General features: G+C 36.8%; 1 pseudogene across 1 annotated transcript; it reads right to left on the reverse strand.

The window, feature by feature from the left end:
* Positions 1 to 1,361: 1,361 nt before the first annotated feature.
* On the reverse strand, positions 1,362 to 8,259 carry LOC306987194 (ankyrin repeat and MYND domain-containing protein 2-like; annotated as a pseudogene). The gene is made up of 9 exons: positions 8,184 to 8,259; positions 7,234 to 7,298; positions 6,397 to 6,472; positions 5,339 to 5,437; positions 5,091 to 5,251; positions 3,293 to 3,507; positions 3,075 to 3,210; positions 1,696 to 1,822; positions 1,362 to 1,442 (listed from the first exon to the last, which is right to left on the reverse strand). The product of its transcript is annotated as an ankyrin repeat and MYND domain-containing protein 2-like (transcript).
* Between the last annotated feature and the right edge of the window lie 46 nt (positions 8,260 to 8,305).

The following is an 8,305-nucleotide window of genomic DNA, read 5'->3' on the forward strand; positions in this document are numbered from 1 at the left end:
ACTTTAGAGATAGTTGTGGCCTACTTTTAAAGCAAATAATGTGAGAATGCTGATTCTTTGTAACTGAAATGTATAAGAATTTTCTGAGTGAAAATTGTTTCTAAACCAATTATTATTATTATTATTTGAAGAAATAAGGGTGAAAAGGTCTGACTAGTCATTATGCAACTTTAATTCAAAATTAACAGGGCGGGATGATTTTCGCTGAAAAATTTGTTACTACACAGCTACTCAACAGGTGAGTAAGGTATTTTATATTTATTTTATAAATTGCCATAATGAAGTTCATTATAAAGCATCATCTATTGTGAAGGGTCATATTCATCCGCACAGTCAAGGAAAGCTGAAGCGTAACTAAAACAATGTTCTTCCACAAAATGCATGCAGTTTCGTTTTTTAACGACTAGAGGGCCCAAAGTGACAGTGTACCATTAAACAAAAGCATATCATGCGGTAGAGAAAAATCCTCAAAAGCTATTATTTTTGTCACTTGAGAACAGATGTCCAAAGAGGATGTCCTTTTGTCAGTAGTTTTCATGGGCGGTACACAATGCTGTATTCTGTGTGGTACTTACACAGCTCAGAATGAGTATACAATCCAACACTTCTGTATCAGGGTTTAAGTGTCCTATAGAATGCAGAGCACCAATCACAGCACAGCTGCTGAGCCTGAACTCGATGCTTAAGGGAGTTGACCTGGCCAACGAAACGGAACTTTTGAAAACTTTCTGTTCTTTAGTCCTGTCCAGCACGAGGATCATCTTCACGGTGGTCATCATAAGGACTGTGCTGAAATGCACACACGGACAAACCCAGACAAAGAGCCAGCATTGAGCTGGCGGCCTTCTCTGCATCCCTGTTATCAGCTGGGATGAAACAAAAAACACATAAAATAAGCTTCGTAGTTCACTTATAAAACTAACTCGTATAAAAATCACATTAAATGATGAGGACATTTACAACAAGAACAAAAACGGCTTTGGTTTCATCATGGAGCCTTAAGGTCTTTTCACACTAATGAAGAGAACTATAACGATAAAGATATACAGTAGTTCTAAAAATTGTTCGCGTCTTTTGCAGCGTCTCGCACATGACAAGACGTTCTTAAAATGAGGCGCTCGAGTTAAAAGAAGTTCAACTTTCTCTAGACAGTGCGTTATTTTTGTTCCACTGCCCTGTCGCGTTTTTAAGATCAGAATGTGTTTTTGCTATTAAAGTCAAGATGACCAAATGCACAGGTAAGATTCAGTAAGATCACAATTCTTACCTACTAACCACTGGTGTGCTAATATGCTAACAATGCTAAACATACCATTGCTAGAGAGTTCTCTCAGTTTTGGTTGGCTGTTGAATTGAGCATCTCATTGTTGCACGGGGGTTTTGCACTGCCTCTTATGGGTGAACCAGTGCAGCCTCTGCCACGTCTGCCCACAGTAGACCACCTGCAAAGAGATGAGATTGTTATTGGAAATGAGGATGGAAGTAATTTTTGCCTTCACAGAAACTACATGCTAAATAGCATAAAGGAATCATTAGGCCTATACTTTGCGGATGGTCATTATATAAGATTAACTGTAATCTACAATAAATTGTTGTTAACATTTGTGAGTGTATTATTTGGCTGCAAAATTATCAAATTTCAATATGAATGGAATAATGATATTCCATGATTACTCAAGGAAAGAGGAAACATACCATTTTACAGAAGGAGCACTTTATGTCGGCACCCCTGTCCCCACATGTAGCACAGTACTCTGTCCATAAGCACCATCTGACCTGTCAATGCCTGGGTCAGAACCGAGAAGGCTGTGGGGTCGTTCCCCTGGAAACAAGAGTGAGTGTTGACACATTTTTATAATTTGGCATCAGCCATCAAGTTATGTACATCTACACTACCATTCAAAAGTTTGGGGTCAGTAAGATTTTAAAAATGTTTTGAAAGTTCAAAAGTTTGGGGTCAGTAAGATTTTAAAAATGTTTTGAAAGAAGTCTCACCAAGGCTGCATTTATTTGATAAAAAAAAAAAAAAACAGCGAAAACAGTAATATTGTAAAATATTATTACAATTTAAAATTAAAAATTAAAAATGTTTTTATTCCTGTGATGGTAAAGCTTAATATTCAGTAGCCATTACTATAGTCTTCAGTGTCACATGATGATTTGCTACTCAATAACTATTTCTGATTATTATCAATGTTGAAAACAGTTGTACTGCTTAATATTTTTATGGAATTCATGAAATCTTTGGTAACATTATAAATGTCTTTACTGTCACTTTTGTTCAATGTAATGCGTCCTTGCCGTATAAAAGTATACATTTTTTTTTTAACTTACTGACCCCAAGCTATACAGTGGTGTGTATATGCAGTAATATGCTTTAATATTAAAGCTGTGTATATGCAGCAGGGGCGTAGAATTTAGTAGGGACGCTAGGGACGTGTCCCTACCAATATCCAGTGACACTGATATATCCCTAGCAATAATTTCGATCAAACCTTAAAATATATGTCCCCGTCCCCACCAATTTCAAAATCAAACCTATATGCCACTGATATGCAGTAATATGCTTTAAGCACATAGTGATTCATTATTTAACATTATGATTAAACATTAGTGCTGTTATATCAATGAATCGAGATTAATCGCATTTAACAAATTTGTGTTTATATAATATGTGTGTGTATATATATTGTATATTGTGTGTATATATATATATATATATATATATTGTGTATTATTAAATGTGTGTGTGTGTGTGTGTGTCAGTGTGTGTGTGTATATATAATATATATATATACACACACACATATAATACTGTATGTGTGTGTATGTATGTATGTGTATGTGTGTGCAAATATTATATAAACACAAACTTCGTTGTATATAATGATATTATATTTATTTTGTACTGTTTATATTACATTGAATCAAATTATATTAACAATATAAATAATAATATTTTTATAAATAAAAATGATATATAAAATATATATTTATTATTTATAAGTTCCATATTAAATTATCCCTTTGTTAAATCAAAGATGCTTGTTTTTATGATAGACAGGTGTACTGACAATTTCCGCAGGTGCTATGCTTTGGACCAGCTGTTGCAGCAAGGTTGCTTCACAATAGGGAAAATTCCGGATACAATCACGGATGAACGTCTCCTGGTACTGAGGGAAGCCATCAGCATCTCTTCCTTTCAGAAGTTTTGGACAGAAGAAAAGTATATAATTGTGTGACTCTATTTACAAGGCCATCTAAGATGGAAGGACCATAATGATGATGTCACCTCTTCAAAAGGGCGTCCAGGTTGTCGTCACATTCCTGCAGGAAGGCCAGACCCTTCTGCAGGACGCAGCTGATGTAGTGCATTTTCATGGCCAGAACCTCATTCATGTCCTGCTGTTTCACGCATTGCTCGCAGAGCAGATCCATCCCACGGTAGCACTTCTCCAGGGCAACCACGTCCACCAATAAGGGGTTCTCCTTCACCAGCATCACCCTCTGAAAAAGCATGATGGAAAAATGTGCCCCAAAATATGGGAAGTGAATATAGCAGAGAGACACTAGCCTTACTTACAATGCAAGTTTCATGGAGGAAATATGTTCTCACGCTATATGATTCTGTTAACTGATCCCTGCTGAGTGTGGCGCTGAGACACCTTACTCATCAGAAATCACTGGATGGGAGACAGCTGAGATAGCGCACATACAGATGCCATCCGAGATCTAAGCATACACGCAAGTCTATACTATAGACCACCTGTGTTTTAAACTACACTCTGCGCCCATTACTGTTTTTACGGTCACTAGGACCCTCAATACTAGGTCACATTATCAAAACTCTTCAAAAAACAATTCTCCTTAGCTAATTTCACTAACTACCAAAACCCTCATACATGTCTCAAATCAACTTATTCTTCCATAGCACTAGCAAAGGTTATCACCCAACAAACACAAATCATAAAATAATGACCTTAAAAACACTAACAGGTAGGTATGCAAGGCATGTTTTGCATACTGGGACCAGCATGGGATGCTAGTTTTGCTGGTCCCTATGGTAAGCATGGCCTGTGGACCAGCAACATCAGCTCAATTTTGCTTGAAAACAGCCTGACCATGCTGGTCCACCAGCTAGACCAGAACTGCACCAGCTCTAACCTGCATAAACCAGGCTAGACCAACATGGAATTTATACTGCATTATGCAGAATTTTTCAGCAGAGATGTTACATGGTCCATTGTATATTTCAGTACTAACTTTAATTGCAGTTATCCCCTTTTGTGTGGTAATGAAACTTAAAGGTTTACACCTGTTGTTTAGATCCACCTCGCTGTTTTAATAGTATTTCATTTTATTAAATTTAGTATATTTAAATATGGTATTACAATTAAAATGTAGCAAATTGCTGTTTTATTATGTAGGGTTTTGAACTTTTGAACAAATGTAAACGCATGTAAACGTGCAAAATGGCCAGGTATATCGAGTTTTGATGATGGTTGTGTCTGAGTGAGAAAATAATTCATGTAATTTGAAAGATGCAATCATTTAATGTATTTTGAACCAAAGGAATGGACAATGATCAACAGTTTAGCTCACACACACACACACACACACACACACACACACACACACACACACACACACACACACACACACACACACACACACACACACACACACACACACACACACACACACACACACACACACACACACACACACACAAATGTAGACTCACCTGTGATTATTTTTGCATTTCAGTCATGCCATTTTTTTATATAATATAATGAAGATAGTTTATCAGAGATAGCAGATATGTAGAATTCCAGGCCTGTGTTGAAATGGCCTGTTGTTGCTCTGTAATATCACAAGGATATATTTAGATGGAATAAAAGCAGGAGGGGTGTTGGCTAACGCAAACTGATGCTTGCCTCAGTCATGTGACCTTGTATGGTATTCTTTATGGGTCAGTGTTATAAAAGCATAGATTGCTGTGCTCCACTAACATTGTTCAGTTTGTGTGAGCGTGGTGGTTTACTGATGCTTGAAATCTGAGTTATATAAACACATTTGGCACTCCCTATCTTGACAGGATTGAGGTTAGTAGTCATGATGATTTTGTGTAGGGGACCTGCTAGTTCGAGGGGTAGTTTAGGTTCTCTCTCTAAGCCCTGGGGTCTGGTGTAGTATTCCAACCTCGCACGAGAAAAGAAATTGGTGATCACTGTCACACAGTCGTGCTGACCTGCACAGGGTGGAAAAGAGCATTTCGGTCTTCAAGTGATTATTCATTAATAATTAGTATGCATGCTTATGTATATGAATCTCTCACCCACACAGGCGGCCATCTGAGCAGCAGTCCGTCCCACTGAGTTGACCAGATCTGTCTCTGCTCCAGCATCTAATATCATCTCTGTAATTTCAGGATTACCTGTAGGATTATTTCAGATGAGCTGGGGAAATTCAGTCAATTCTAAGAAAATAATATTTTATTCACCAAGTATGCATTAAAAGACAATAAAGATATGAATTTTTTTCTAAAAGATTTTAATTTAAAAGGATCCTTAAAAGTATCACGGTTTCCACAAAAATACTAAACAGCACTACAGTTCTCAACACTGATAATAATAATAAGTGTTTTTGAACACCATATCAGAATGATTTCTGAAGGATTATGTGATTTATGTGTGTGTGTGTGTGTGTGTGTGTGTGTGTGTGTGTGTGTGTGTGTGTGTGTGTGTGTGTGTGTGTAACACACACTTCCACTTATTATAGAAAATAACGTGTTACAAGAGTTCAATACTCTTACTTCAGCACTAAAAAAAAAGAAACACAATTAGATGTTTATCCAAAGTCATTGTTGCTTATTTATTTGCATGGTTGAATTGAATACAATACTAACCATCATGTTTACACAGTAGACACAGCACCAACATGGGGACAGGAGAGGTGTCAGTCAATATAAATGGAAAAACAAAATAACTTACCTATTTGAAAAAAAATAACTGAGATATTTTGTTGTAAATTTAAAATGAATGCGTTACTTTACTTATTGCTTGAAAAAAGTAATCTGGATACATAACTCACTTGTAATGCGTCACCCCCATACTGTACATGTGTGTATGTATGTGTATATATTTCCCATAATCCACTGTCTGGACTCATTATGCTTGATTACATTCAGCTGTGTCTCATTACCTTATTAACTCTGCCTAAATGAGCCCTGTGTGTTCTGTCATTCTTTGCGAACATTTCATAGCTTATCCTATATATAAACTGTGACCTTGATCTAATGCTTATTCGCATTTCTATATTCGGTGGTTTATTAATGACAGCTATCTGTGCAACCTAATTCTTCCATTAAAAAAAAAATGCATTAAATTACCTTGCTGGTTAAATAAATGTGCAGTCTGCACATGTCTGCTTTGCCCTTATAGGCCACATGCATGAGAGGGGTCATAACATACTGAAACGACATGAGGGAAAAGACTTTATAAATGTCTCTTGCCAATCTTTTCATCTGCATGAGCAAAAGCAAATGAAATGACATTTAGCCTTGTTCAACCCTTTCACAAATTGTGAAAATCCAGGAAATGTGTCTTCGGCGTGGTGATTCTGTCAAAACACTGGCACTTGTTGAGAGTGACATGAGCAGGGTGAGTCATAATCTTTGCTGCTCCTTGGATGAAGTTGAAAGACTGCGTTGGTGGCACAGTGAACAAGCAGCACATCTGATTTTGACAGGTGGGATCCATTCATCAGCTGCTGTTTCTAACCATTCTGGCCCCAAAAAGACCTTAAGTTGTCTGTAGGTTACATCTAGTGGCATGTATCCATTATCACACCTCTTTAAGTACCTTCTTACCTCCGTAAGTAAACATATCCGCCACTCAAGAGTCTCTGCCATATGTCTGAATTACAATGCGGAACATATGCCGTCACCAGCCCGTCAGCCACTGCTAATGTTTATATAAGGGCTGATCATCAGAAAACAACTACATAATACCACTATTTACAGTGTAAGGACTGTGTATAAGTATTAAGGCTACAGTAAAATAACATAAACAATAATATAAGTAACATTAAGTATGGGTTGTGTTTGGCAAACAACCCTATGTCTGATTTTATGTTTTGTTGTGTTACAGTTGGTGAATCCCAATGAGCTATAACCATAGTGCTTAATGACCTGTAAATTACTACCCATATTTGTCACCTTTATGTTCTTACCTCATCCAGACAGTTAACACACACATTTGGATTGCTGAGCAGCTGGGTGGCCTCTTGCACAGCACCTTTTGAGAGAACACAGACTAGAGTTTAAAACTAAACATTAGGTATCATGGACAACTCATGATGATACACCATTTTATTCCCTTAGAGAGTCTGCATACCCAACTGTAATTACTGTCTATAAAGACACTTACAGTATATTGAGGGTATTTTCAACAGTTATATTGTCTACGCTTTTCTAATTATGCTAGGATTCATTAAAATACAGTTCAAAGACCTGCAGAAAGTTGACCTGCACTGGGCTGCGTTTCCCATTAGCATCGCTGATCATAGAGACCACTGGTGGCAATTGTTCTATGATCAACTTTTGATCGCTTTTGAGAAACGCAACACTGGTTAGTTTATAGATAAAGTGGATTATGTGAACAAATATTACACCATTCTCTCTTCAAATGTGTTTAGCATTAAACAAGTACACTCTTCAAGTTTGTGGTCTGTAAGATTTTGTTGTAATGTTTCTGAAAGAAGTCTTATGCTCACCAAGGCTGCATTTATTTGATCAAATAATACAGTAAAACAAACATTAATATTGTGAAATCACACACACACACACACACACACACACACACACACACACACACACACACACACACACACACACACACACACACACACACACACACACACACACACACACTAGAGTAATTCAGAAATCATTCTAATATGTTGATTTGGTGCTCAGGAGACTTTTCTTATTATCAGTGTTGAAAACAGTTCTGCTGAACAAAAAAAACAAAAACAAACACCAAACCAATTAAATAAATACAATTAATAACCAGTATAAAGTTTTATAAAAAAGTTTGTTCTAAGATTTTAAAGCATTAAGATACACTGAATTGTAAAAACAACAACAACAAAAACAGAAGAAAACTAAAAATGTCCAGTACCTGCAGCAGACACCTGTAGCATCACTCTCTCTTCAGATGTCAAATCACCTTTCTTTGCAGTGGTCACACTCGACATATCGACACCAGCCGTTATTATTAATTTTAGGGATAAATAGTATATC

Source organism: Phoxinus phoxinus (genome assembly GCF_949152265.1).
Source record: "Phoxinus phoxinus genome assembly, chromosome: 19".
NCBI lineage: Eukaryota > Metazoa > Chordata > Actinopteri > Cypriniformes > Leuciscidae > Phoxinus > Phoxinus phoxinus.